The sequence below is a fragment of the Taudactylus pleione genome, unplaced genomic scaffold (assembly GCF_031769625.1).
Source record: "Taudactylus pleione unplaced genomic scaffold, aTauple2 ptg000061l, whole genome shotgun sequence".
In the NCBI taxonomy this organism is placed as follows: domain Eukaryota; kingdom Metazoa; phylum Chordata; class Amphibia; order Anura; family Myobatrachidae; genus Taudactylus; species Taudactylus pleione.
This window is the reverse complement of record NW_028284463.1, coordinates 7,652,495-7,666,265: the sequence shown is the minus strand read 5'-3', so window position 1 is coordinate 7,666,265 and position 13,771 is coordinate 7,652,495.

The window sequence follows — 13,771 nt, the reverse complement described above, 5'->3', positions numbered from 1 at the left end:
ATATAAAGGGGCTTGATTGACTCACCTGGCTCAATCTTATGACTCACACAATCAGCTGCAATAAGTTACATGCAATGCACAGATTGCTTCACATTATGTAAAAAAAACTATCTTTGGACTGCAGTGTCCTGAATAATGTATCCCCCTCAAGGTTCAAACAGTACCCACCCCTTCTTTTAGAAAGAATCAATGGACCACAATGTCAAGGATTTTGTAGAAACATATGCTAGAAATATTTCCTAAATCTATTGGCAAGATGATTTCTACCTGGGTTGCAAAATTTCTCTTCTGGACCATAGCATGTATACCTGATCTCCTGTCTGCTAACATTCATCTCTGTAAGTGAAAACAAGTTCCGTCAACTTCAATCACAGACCTCCGATAAGTTTACTGGATATAATTGTTAATTACCACTCACAGCAGCATTTACTACAGTTTGCCTTTCTCTGATATAAATCTTTACATATTAACTGGATTTACTTGGACTGCCTCATATCCCTGACACTGATGCTTGCTGTTTTATTAAACAGATAAAGCTTTCTGGAATCTCCTCATGCACTGCAAACTGGCGAGTTACTTTTTCTCTTCATCATTTCTATGCTGCTGTGTCCTTTTCATACAAAATAAATAGAATGGATCTAACAGGATTGCTATTGTGATATGCTCACTAAGACTGTTTGAATATTGTGGGTTTTAGCTTCATACATTTTGTAATCTTATTTAGACCTTTTTCATAACACAGTCATTCATTTATTTTGGATGTAAGTCTTTCATTGGAATCGGTATGTTATTCCACTGGACCTAAATCTGGTAGATGACATACCGATCATGTAAGGCTGGCAGATGGAGATCCCGACAAGGTAAGTATCAACACTATCACTACCCCTCTCCCCCCTAACCCTAACCCTCCCATAGTGGTGCCTAAGCCAAATCTCCATGATGGGGTGCCAAAACTTAACCACCCCTCCCTGCACCTTAAACCTAACCCTCCCATGGGGGTGCCTAACCCTAACCTCCCCCTGGGGATGCCTGATATTAACCCCCTTCCCCTAGCCTAACCCTAACCCTCCAAGGGGGTTGCCTAACCATAATTCCCCCCTGGAGTACCTAAACCTAACCCACCCCTCCATGGCAAACAGCTCCCAATGCCTGGTTTACCTACATTCGGTATGCCGGTTGTCGGGATATTGGTGTGGGGCAAATGAAAGGCATCAGTATTTAGATGCCTATCTGTAGTCCCTTGCCAGGCTTTCACTGGCGGGAAGCCACCAGTAGGCATTTCGACTGCCAGCTTCCTGACTACATTCACTTTAAAATTCCTTGGTTTTAGAGTTACAAGTGTTTGCTTATTCTTTCCTGGCCATTTTACATAGGAATCAGTTATCTACAGTATACTCAAGTCAAACAACTATGCATTAGGCTATATCTTTATTGCAACACATGCTGCCTTAGTTTAAAATTGGAAATCACCTATACCCCCTTTCCTTAGTATAATGATTGTCAAGATCGAATTAATATTTGATCTGGAGACTAATAAACCCTCTGCTTGCTCATCTAATATAAAATGGCTTTCTTGGCATTTGTATAGTACGGAGGGAGCAGAAGAAGCTGCTCCACATTCTGTCCTAGACATCCTCCCACCAACTTTAATGAAGTTCCTGAAACCACTCTGACACTGGCTTCATCATAATGATTTATTTTTGGATTATTTGTCCATGGTGATAACGACATCATTTTCATTTAATCACTTGTTAAAAATGACCATCTGGAGCACGCTTTGCTGGTCAATCTGCCGATAACAACAAATTGGCCATGTTCGAGGATGAAGGAGGGTATGGACACTGAATGACTGATCGTTCAGTGTAGGCACAGCACACTGTGAAATGACTGCACAATTACAATGTCATAATCTTCCAATCGTTTCACAGTCTGCTAGTGGATACGCACCTTTCCACATCTCTTTTGATCTCTCTCTTTCCTGATGATCATCTAACTATCCAGCTTCAGGTTGCTCTGTTCCATGCATTGTAATCTGTTCTCCGTGAATGGGAGGCAGACTAAGAATGACCACTAAAAGTGATTCATACATACCTTAAAAAGTGAATGTTCAGTTTCACTATAGGAGGAATAAAAATAAGATGTTTCCTTACAAAAATGTTTTGTTTATTTATAATAACACCAAAAATTACATTTTGTACTCATTGGAATCCAAAATTCATCTTAGTGGGTGTCACTTATTATTTATAGGTACATAGTTGTATTCAGTCGGTAGTATTCATTTGCTTCTCTGCATATGTAGGAATCATGTGCAAATGCACATTGTTTGGTTTGCATGGAATTCTAAATCAGCAATTTATAGAACATATTTACTGTATTGAAACAAACTTTTAACTAGTTTCCTAACACTTGCACAGGATGGGAACAAGGCAGATATGTGATACATGGTGAGTATGTGACAACCTCAACAGTCAGATGGATTTGATAAATGTTCTATCACCAATATTTATTATTTTCTGTTTTTTGAAAATGATAGTTAACTATTGAAACACAGTGGAGGGTTATACATTAAGTACAGTAAGATATTATGAAACATATTTCATCCTCCTGTTATTTTAGCTTTAATTAACAGTATATGGTTAAACAGTCTCCATTGTAAATTAGCTGAACGTTGGGAGAATGTGAGCATTTAGTAGAAAACACACACTATCACATTGCTCAAGTTTTATTTTCAAAATGGTAAAACATCTGGATGAGAGGTTTTCGAGCAAAACATGCGAGTTTGCCTGTTCTCAGACTATTTCAATGACCGTGTTTACAGCTAAACTCTCATCCTATTACATTTGGCTGCTAGGGGTGTATTTACTAAAGGTCGATTTTAATAAATTTAAAATTGATCAAAATCGATGTGTTTCTGGGGATAAATCACACATTTACTAACAGTTAACTTTTGAATTTGTTTTTTAAGTATTATTAAATATGTGATTTAGCCCCAGAAACACAACATCCATGTTGATCGATTTTGATCGATTTTAAACTGATTAAAGTTGACCTTTATTAAATATACCCACTAGACTCTTAAAGTAATTGATTAAAATGAGTACTCGTTTGTTGTCTGCAATTTTTCTTTGGTAAAACTGAAAAAATGCTGCTAACATAAGTATTCAACCCCTGGAGACTAGGGAGTATATTTATTAAAGGTCGATTTTAATCGACTTAAAATCTATTATAAATCAGCCTTTAGTAAATATACCCCCTGTACTAATATTTGATTTATCCACCTTTCACTGTTATAACAACTTTATTTCTATTGGGGTAAGTACTGTGGGGTCGATTCAGGTTCGGATGCTAAGCTTTGCTCTCTTGCAGCCAAAAGGGGCTGGGTATGCAAACTACGCAATCATGTCTGGTGTAAGGATGCCCTCTATGTCTTAGAGAGCGATGGTAGAGTGAACGCACGCCGGTATAAAGACGCCCACTTTTATTTCTTTACATATGTCATCTCCAGATAGTATATAATTAATCAGTACCATTGAGAGCCATCAGAGCTGCATGCAGCACTTTAGGTAGACCCTACACTACCGCAAGCACTGTGATCACTGCAGGCTGAATTACAACCAAGTGACGTGTACAATGACACATCTTTGCTAATTATCCACACCCAGAAAACTCTGTTTTGATGCCCAGACACGCCTGCATTCACAGCACCACTCCCCCGTTCACAAGCACATTTCCCTGTTACCAAACACAAATGGCACACTCTGTCACTCAAAGTAACATCCAGTCTATGTACTACGAGTGCAAAATTCCTTGATGCAGTGACTGGTTCGCGCAAACATGTGATAGTCGCCCATAGTGTGTGTCCACGGCTTAGCATCCATGTCTCAATCGGGCCCTGTATCTGCCTGCTTTGCCCATACTGGGAATTATTTTTGCCCATTCTTTCTTGCATATTTGCTTCATATTGGTTAAAAGATACTTTTAGATTACAATTTTCAAATAGTATCACAGATCCTCAATCGGATTGAGATCTCCGGGTATATTAACTAAATTCAATTTTGATTGACCAATGTTGTGTTTCTGAGGCTCACACATTTACTAACAGACAAATTTTGATTTGGGTTTTAAAATATTTCTCAATGTGTAGTTTATCCCCAGAAACACAACTAGGTTGATCAATTTTGATTGATTTGAAATAAATCAAAATTGATTAAAACTGACAATTAGTAAATATACCCTCTTAACTTTGACTTGGTCCTTGTAGAACATTCATCTTTTGTTGGTCATGGCATGCCAGTGTTACTTTGACCTTGTGCTTATAAACATTGTCCTGTGGAAAAGTGACCATTCTCCCAAGCTTTAGTTGTCTAGCAGAATGAAGCAATTTGTATTGCAGTAACTCCCTGTATTAATCACCATCCATCTGTCCTTTAATTTTAAAAAAGATGCCTAGTCTCCACTGAGGAAAACAATCCCCACAACATGATGCTGCCACCAACAAACTTTACTGTTGGGATGATATTGCTGAGGAATGGGCAGTGTTTGGTTTTTGCTACACATAATGGAAACACACAGTATCAAACCTAAAATAGAGATAGCATGGAGAAGGTATTCATAGCAACAGATCTGCTTCTACAGTAGCTATCATTTATCTAACACAGTCTTTAAAATGACAGTTAGAAGCTGGTTGGTTGCTATGGGCAGCACCTCCACTTCACAACTCTCTAAGGTTTGAAACATATCCCTCATTGCATTTTTAATTGCCAAAATGCTCTATTCTTATGTCATCTGATCACAAACCCTTATCGTACATTTAAACTGGGTGGCTACAATGTTTTTAGCAAACTCCTCACATCCTTCGTCTACTCACAATTCACCCAACACTGCTAACTGGGATATGCTTCTTAGAATTCTGTTTCATCTCATTTTCACAGCTTTCCTTTATGTTCACAGTATGACCACTGTGATATGAATTAGAGTGTGTTTTTGCTGCCTGTAATATTGTATATTTATCATGCTTCCTGTTAGTTGTGACTTATTACATTACCCTATTCACTTTGTAGCACCTGTATTTTGGGTAAATCGGTAGCTTTCAGGGTCTTGTACTGTACCTGTGCTTTGCAGCACATGTTTACTTCAGTATTTGCCTGACAGTTTTGAATGTTATTTACTATTAGTTCCTATGCCAGGTTAAGTGGTGACATCTCCTACAGCTGTGGGAGTCAGAGTATTGCTACTAACAGACCCCTCTTTCTTATGTTTACATTGGTTAAGATTTATTCCTATATCAGTACATTCGTAGCTATGCATACATTTCAGGAATATTAATACCTCTGTGAGAGCTGCAATTCTTTCATACTTGTTTTATTTTTTTTTTTCCAATGTACTACCTCTATGATACAATACTGATTACTAGTTGCTTGTTTGAAATTAACACAGCAGTGAGCAATTGTGATGTCATGTCTTTGTTTTAACTGCTGTTGGTGATTTTTTGCCTTTAAATTATGGGCTAACTTACCTTCATTGCCCCTAATGAAAACTGTGCATACTGTAGTTGACATATATGTTGGGTGGACACAGTGATGTACTGAATAATAAATTAAAAATAATAACATTTCACTGAATATACCTTGAAGTGAGTGATGGTTCTTTCTATTTGTCTGTATGGAGGTGTGAGAGTAACTTATTGATGTTTTATGGACTTGTGCACCACAACTGCATTGATACTGCATCTGGATGAAGTGCTAAATGCTTTCTTATGTGACTAAATCTTCTTCTCCTTTTCCTTCTCCCTCTCCTTGTTCTCCGTCTTCTTCCCAATGCAACCAAATAAAAAGATAAGTTGCTAAAGCAAATCACATCACAAACTACTGTATTGCTATCATTCTATTCCCTTGCAGAAATATAGGAGAAAACACCTCCATACTGTGCACTATATTGGTGTAATAACAGGTACCCAGTAATACCTTGCTGTGATCTTATCAATTGAAAGGATGGTCCTGTTCATTAAAGGAAAACACATGATTGCTGACACTGCCAGTGTGGATCTTAGTACAACACGAGAATAGAAAAGAATGTCCTCTTTGTTGGCGCACTAAAGGTAAGTTTAAAATATAACGTAATAATGTAATAAAATTATATTAAATAAATGGCACCAACATTTATTTAATATAATTTTATTACATATAATGGTTTTGCTATATTTCACGTTATGAGTTTGATTAATTAATTTTTTAGCGTAATGAATAAAAGTTATATTTTAAACTTACCTTTAGTGCACCAACAAAGAGGACATTCTTTTCTCTACTCATGTTGTTACAATATTTCAATATTGTCCTTGGCAGCACCCCCATCAACTTTATAAATAATGACATTTGATAATTGTTCAAATTGGGGCTTTTCTGTTATTTATTGTTATATAAATACCTACTAGTGCAAAAGTTTTCCCTTATTCCTTTTCCCTTTCATACTTGGATCTTAGTACAACATGCCCAATTTCAACTGTGTGGTGATGGACGTAGCTATAGGAAAATGAGGAGAAATAATGTCACTAATCATCAGTTAGCTAGAACAGGTAACATTCTTACTTGCTAAAAACTCCAGAACAAGTTCATTAACCATTATTGCTCTAGCACAGAGACAGCTGCTCCAAAAATCAGCTGTTTTAACAAATCTTTTCACAACTACTTTCATAGAAGTGAAAAGTAGCACTGCCGAGTCTGACTCTGTGCACATGCATGAACTAGGGTTTACGCAGGTGCACAAATCATTTGGGGTCCAGCAGAAAGAGTCAGACAGGGGCAGAAGGATCTGAAGATGTTGAATGTTACCACAGGCAAGCTCCAAAAATTTGTATTTTCTGTACTTTATGAATTTCAGTCCCCATACTACTGTAGTGTAAGTGGACGCCGGGTCAGATCAGGAGTGAAAGGTAAGAAGAAGATATCTGTGATATCTCCTGCATTACCTTTATGATGAATGGCCCTGATACTTATTTTCCACAAAAGTAGGTGAAAATGTTAATTTTCACCTAATTTGTAAAAATTATGTGATGATCATTATTGCCCTTTTAACATTATTTTAAGTCTGCACTTTCTCTAATTGTCTATGTGTAAAAGTGTGTGTAAGAAGCTGAGAAATAAAGTGGGTATTCCCATCTTACTTGGAGGTACCGATATTTGCATAGATTTCACTGTAGTCCGCACTATAATTAGATATGTAAAAGATAAAATGGAAAAGAAAAAAGAAAGTAGGAGAAGGAAACATCAAATTTTCTTAAGTAATTTTGCATTTATTAAACCAATTTTAAGAGAAATACAGTAATTTATATTATAACTTTCAGAAAATACAATCAAATACAATCAAATACTAGAGATGTGCTCTGATCCCCATCTTTTTATTTTGGTTTTGGATTTATATTTGTGTTTTGGTTTTGCACCCTTTTTAAAAAATTCATCAAAAGTTTTCATAAAACAGCTAAAATCTTATAATTTTGCAATATAAAACCCGAAATATGGATTTAAAATCTGAATGCTGAACTGCGGAATTGTCAGAAATGTGAAGATTTCCTCAGGAAATCAGAACCGTGACTCGGATCTGTCCGGATTCACACAATTTGGGTGCATTCAGCTTTCTGGAGAACCAAACCACACAAAAAATACAAATTAAGAGCCAAATATAATAGGGTGAGTGTTTATAAAATGTGAGAGAGTTTAGCAGTAAACTCTTACAATCATTACATTAGTCAAGTTGTATTTTCAAAATAGGAAAACATCTGGATGAAAGTTTAAATCATGAGAGTTTTTTTAGTATGAAAAACTTGCGAGTTTGCATGTTCTTGGACTCTAATACATTGGCTGAGTTTGAAAAGTGTAAGAGTTTAATCTCACATTTTCTACACTCTCACCCTATTACATTTGCACCTAAATGTCCTAAAGTTATCATCAAATTTAGCATCATTTTGTTTCTACTATTTTCAATTTAAATGTATTGGTGAAATTAATTTAGATTGCAAACTCCAACAGTGCAGGGAGTTGTGTGAATTATTATATACCATTGCATATTACTGTACATGACCATAAAAGAAAATTACTTTGCAAAAGGTTTTAGAAAATAACAATATGAAAGCACAAATTATTACAAGAAGAATCATTAGGGTTAATGCTAGGAATATTGTGATTGTCAATTTAATTAATATGTTAATTTGTCTTATAGCAGTATATGCACAGCTTGTCCTGTTTGAGTTAAATATAGATGATTAATAACAAAATTATTATTACAAACGCCTTGGCTTTCTGAAACACAACCTGCAGTCTATCAATAATATGAATCTTCAGATCAGGGTCTAATATTAATACATACCAGTATTAATCAAGGTTATGTCTATATTTGATTTATAATGTTATTATGTTTTTGTAATATGCAATGATGGGCAAAACAGAGTACATTTTTTATTTTGTTAACTTTGTACAAACCAAATCTCTCTCTCATTCTCATTTTTAGAAGTAGAGATGTTGCCCATAGCAAACAATCAGATTCTATTTCACATTTACCTAGCACTTTATTTAGAATCTCATAGGTTTATCTCCATTTGTAAAATCCATCACTTTAGTAAATATACCCCTAGGATGTATATAACTCATTTTACGAAACCTTTCTAAATTGATTTTAAACTGTTCTTGTTTTGCTAGAATTTCAATATGGGCAAAGATTAAAAAGGGCATATTTTTTTAGCTATAAAAACAAAAGCATGGAAAATGAAGATTACTATTACTGTCTACTGTAATCTTATATAAGATAACAAAGTCACCAGTTTGTAGTTCAAACCCTACTCAATATTTTCCTTATCAATGTTAAATGAAAATTATTCTTAATTAAAAAACACAACAAGTGGTTTACTTCTACATTTGTGCCACTGCAGATAAAAATATTATGGAAAAAAATTATATATAATTCAAAAATGTGAAGTATAAGGATCATTTTATAAATATTTTGTTTTTCCCATTTACCCTTTTTTTTACACTTTTTGCCTTCTGCAGAACTAAATATAGATATTTTATGATGCCTGCCAGTGAGTGTTTCTGGGTTAGCTTCCTTCTCATAAATTGGGAGAACAGATTGGGTAGGCAAGGATAGAAAACAAGATTAGGTAAGGAAGGAGAAATCCACCACAAATTAGCCTCATAATTAGCATCAAGACAGAAAAGCTGATGGTCTTTCCAAAATTATTTGGGCATAGAGAAAGTAAAAAAAATTAAAAAAAGGCTGGCCATTTAAGAGCCCCATTGCTGGTTCTATAGATAGATGGAACCACCGTCACCTAGTCTTACACTGGTAGAGTCCAAATAATATATACCTTGGCCTAGTGAAGGTAGGATACTAAGCTTTCACAGAAAGTGTCTAACAGTTTAATAATCTTAATCAGAAAAAGGGATTTAACTCTCAACACCTATCGAAGCATCCAAATCTACATGAAGATGGAAGTGGAAGATTTTTTTGTGCACATGCGCAGAACAGAAATCCAAAAGGATGCAAACATCCATGTATATATCATATTTGAATGTTCTGAAAAGCAACTTCTAAATCTATTTAATCAATGCCAAAACCCAAACAGAATAATAAAGTTTATTTCCTCTCAGCCTTGTAATGTAATTATTGAAGAAAACATTGGTGAAATTAAGGTTAAAAAAAAATATAATCTCTTCTATGTACAGTAGGTGATGTTTTTTATTCTATTATTTTACTTTTTACAAAATTGATATGCTATGAGGGTTGTATTTAGCATGTAGACACACAACCAGGCAAGGACAGTTCCTAGGTCACTACAGTGCGATGGTCAACATACAGTATATGTTGCTCTTTTTTAATTTATCTTTTCATTCTTTATTTATTTTCATTTTCATCTTCATGTTTAAACAGCAGCTCAACAGGTTGAAGGATGCAAAATTATTTACTTATCACATATTTGCTCATCTCTAACCCAACAATATGTCCCCAACAGAGTAACCACTAGTAGTAGTAATATTGATTTTTTTGCAGAATACCCTTAAATTTGTATGGAGAACAAGACTTACATTAATGAATTCAACTTGGTGCCATTTTCCACTCAATCTGAATATGTATTGTTAACTACCAGTGTGTTTTTCATCCTATATATATTTGGAGTGCATATCAATTCTAGTATAATTACAGTGATATTCACCGATGTTCAGTTACACACTCCCATGTATTTATTTCTATGTAACCTGGCCTTAGTAGACATCTGGTTTACAACCACTACTGTCCCTAAACTGCTGTACATGTTATTATCTAATGATAATACAGTGTCCTTTATACAGTGCTTCATCCAGATGTACTTTTATATTGTGGCTGGCGTTGCAGAACATATTCTATTTCTCATTATGGCATATGACCGATATGTTGCTATTTGTGATCCTTTACATTATACTGTAATCCTAAACAGGAAACACTGTACCATATTGGTATCTGCCATATGGATAGGAGGATTCTTAAACTCTTTTCTGTTTACAACGTCCGCCTCACACATGTCCTTCTGTCAGTCACATACCATACACCAGTTTTTCTGTGATGCTAAGGCTCTGATTAACATATCCTGTGCTAACAGTGAAGACTTTTATATTGTCATCTATCTGGAAATTTTGATATTTGGACTTTTCCCAGCAATATTCAGTGTGACATGTTATATAATAATTATCAGGGTCATTTTACAGATAAAATCTAAGGATGGAAGAAAGAAAGCCTTCTACACCTGCTCATCCCACCTTACACTCATCATTATGTTCTATACAGCTGGTTTGTCTGCATACATGATGCCAACTTCAGAATATTCCAATGCCCTAGAACAGGTCCTTACAGCACTGTACTCAGTTGTTACACCCATGATCAATCCTCTAATCTACAGTTTACGGACTAAAGATGTGAAACTTGCTCTGCTGAGACTAATGGAGGTAAAATTACGAGTTAAAGAATGATCAAGTTAAAATATATTTAAAGCTGAAGGAGCTAAATTCAATGTTATCACTTTAACTTTGCAAAGATTTTTGCTATTAAATAATTATTAATACATAATTTTTTAGATTTTCCAAATTTTTTTAGTGTTAAAATATGATTTTTTTTTACATTGGGAAAAATAAGTAAAGCCCTGCAATTATACTATGCTTTTATGACATGCTTACTTTAATTCAAGTTGCTTCTAATATAAAGATATATATTAATATGGCCTAGTAGTTCCTAGTTTACTTTACAAAATGAAGCACTGCCAAACACTATGATTGATAGCAGGTTGTGACCACGTGAAGGCAGGAAGGGGAGAGCCCAGGCAATCTCTCCAAAACTGATGGCTCTTTGATGGTTCAATTTAAATACAAGAATGTTAACTAATCTTTTTACAATAAAAAATTGTTTTTACCATTAAATCACTATTTTTTTACTTTGTTTGCTAGTTCAATGGGAGGGTAAAAACACAAAGATATTTTAGCCCCAATATCTATAATTTCTAATCATTGCATTTTGTGGTAATAAAAAATATTTATCAGGGCTCTTTATTAACATTTTCATGCATGGACAAATGTTCCACATACTTTACTTCCAGGTTTGGACCTAGCTGACCACACATATACATTTGCTAATTAAGTTAGATTGATCTGACATTTGCAGCAAATGGAAAATAGGGCGGTATTCAATTGTTTTTTCGGTCCAGATCTCCCATCTAAAGTGATGGGAGACCAGGGGCCGCTATTCAATTGTTACTGCTTTTTGCACTGATCATGCACAAATTGGTATGGTTTACCTGCATAAATCGGCTACCCCCCAACCAAAGTTCTGGGTACAATCGCAAAAAGTGCGGTTTGAGCGCCCAAGCAGGTCACTTTTTGCCATTTCAGATCAGACTCCCCTGGGGCTGTGAGCTGAAATGGAGTGCAGGCAGCTGATCACTCCCGATAGGAGCAACAATTGAATAGCTCCTGTCAGGCGCGTAAGATGGCGATACAATTGAATACTGCCCATAGATTTTAATTGCGAATGCCATCTAAATAATGTCAACTCCAAATCACCGCTATACTTACATTTTTTTTTACAATGTATGTAATTATTTTCTAGTTATCTCATTGCTACAGACTCATATTTTCTGCAGTCGCACCAAGCAGCCCCTCTAGGCATGCCCATGACACTCTGCTTGCCCTGGATGTCTTTGTCTAGTACTTTTTGCTGAAAATGCATTTAAGTTGTAATGCAATGTGGCTCAGATACACCTGGATACGGTTCTGATTAATTTGATATATGACACTTGTGTATATATATGTGCGAGTGATTATCTCAGTTGCACACAGATATTGTATACATTGTCACTTACTGTAGAAGTATTTTTGGCAACTCACATAACTCTACTGCAATAAACCAGCCACACATCTAAACAAACCAAAACAAATTTCATCACCGAATCCATAGGCACTAATTGCACTCACTGCCTGTATGTGGATTGTTATCTTATACCATTTTTACACCTAAATTCCGGGTCTGACCCAGAGTTGGAAAAAGATTCCTATCCGGATCAGACCTGTAATTTAGCCGGTGCTGACCCAGGACATTCCCGAGTCAGTGCTGATCACACCGGAGTCGGGTCTGCATATACCTGGATTTTCCAGCATTGAAGTTGATGCTTGAACATGATGTCATCTCCAAGCGCTACTGAAGCCAGACAAATCGGCTGGCATGCGGAGCACTCCAGGTAATCGTGACCTGGAGCATATCATTCACGTGGCAGGGTTTCATGGGTTACTCCCATGTTAAACCCTGCAGGTAACCTGGGTTGGATTGCTGGGTCACTCGACCTGGTGATCCAACCCTCTCACTCTTTACACCAAAGAGCTACCCAGGTTAACCCTGCATTAACCCAGATTTTAGCTCCAGTGTAAAAGGGGTTATAAGTGAAGTCATCAATAGATGAAAAAAGTCTGCAGATCCAGTCTCTTCAGATTATCAGATACTGCAAACATATGTGTTTCAACACCAGAATGGTATCTTCTTCATGCATTGAGGAAGATACCACTCTGGTATCGAAATGCATTAGCTAGGTGGAGATATTGGAGAGAATTAGATTTGTACCTGCCTTTGGGCACTTCTGGTTCCTTAATGTACCATTGCCTTTTTGTCTACTTATTAATTGTTGACAAAATGATCTAGTGAGAGTCCAATTTTAAAACTATTGCTTATCTCAATATTCTGTATTTTTTATGCTCGAAATAACACTATTGACACTACTTGGAGTCTTGCCATCTATTTCCCATATATGCACTGGAGGGATTGGTATAAAAACAGCACGAGGCGAAGCAAAATAGCAGTGTGGAAAGAACAGCACAGGGTGATGTCCTTTCCCTAAGATGTGAGTTTGTCTATTATTAAGCATATCATTTGCTCTGGCACAAGTTCCTGTAGGTTTATAAAGACTTTTTGAAATATAAAAGAATCACACTATGGGATTTCTCCTGTCATTTAAGTATATTTGCAGTCTGTCAGCGCACTTCAGTAAATTCCACAACAAAGATTCTACAGGTTTGAAATTTATGGGTATTCAAAAAGTAACACCTCACTGGAGAGGAGAATATCTAAATACAAAACGCAAGAAAACTTAAACCAAGTAGATCTACCTTCTGATAACATTAAAACCATATGGCCTCAATATTGATATTAAGCTTAAGACTTTCTTATAACACATTTTATACTCTTTAATATAAGCCACCTTTTTAATATCACA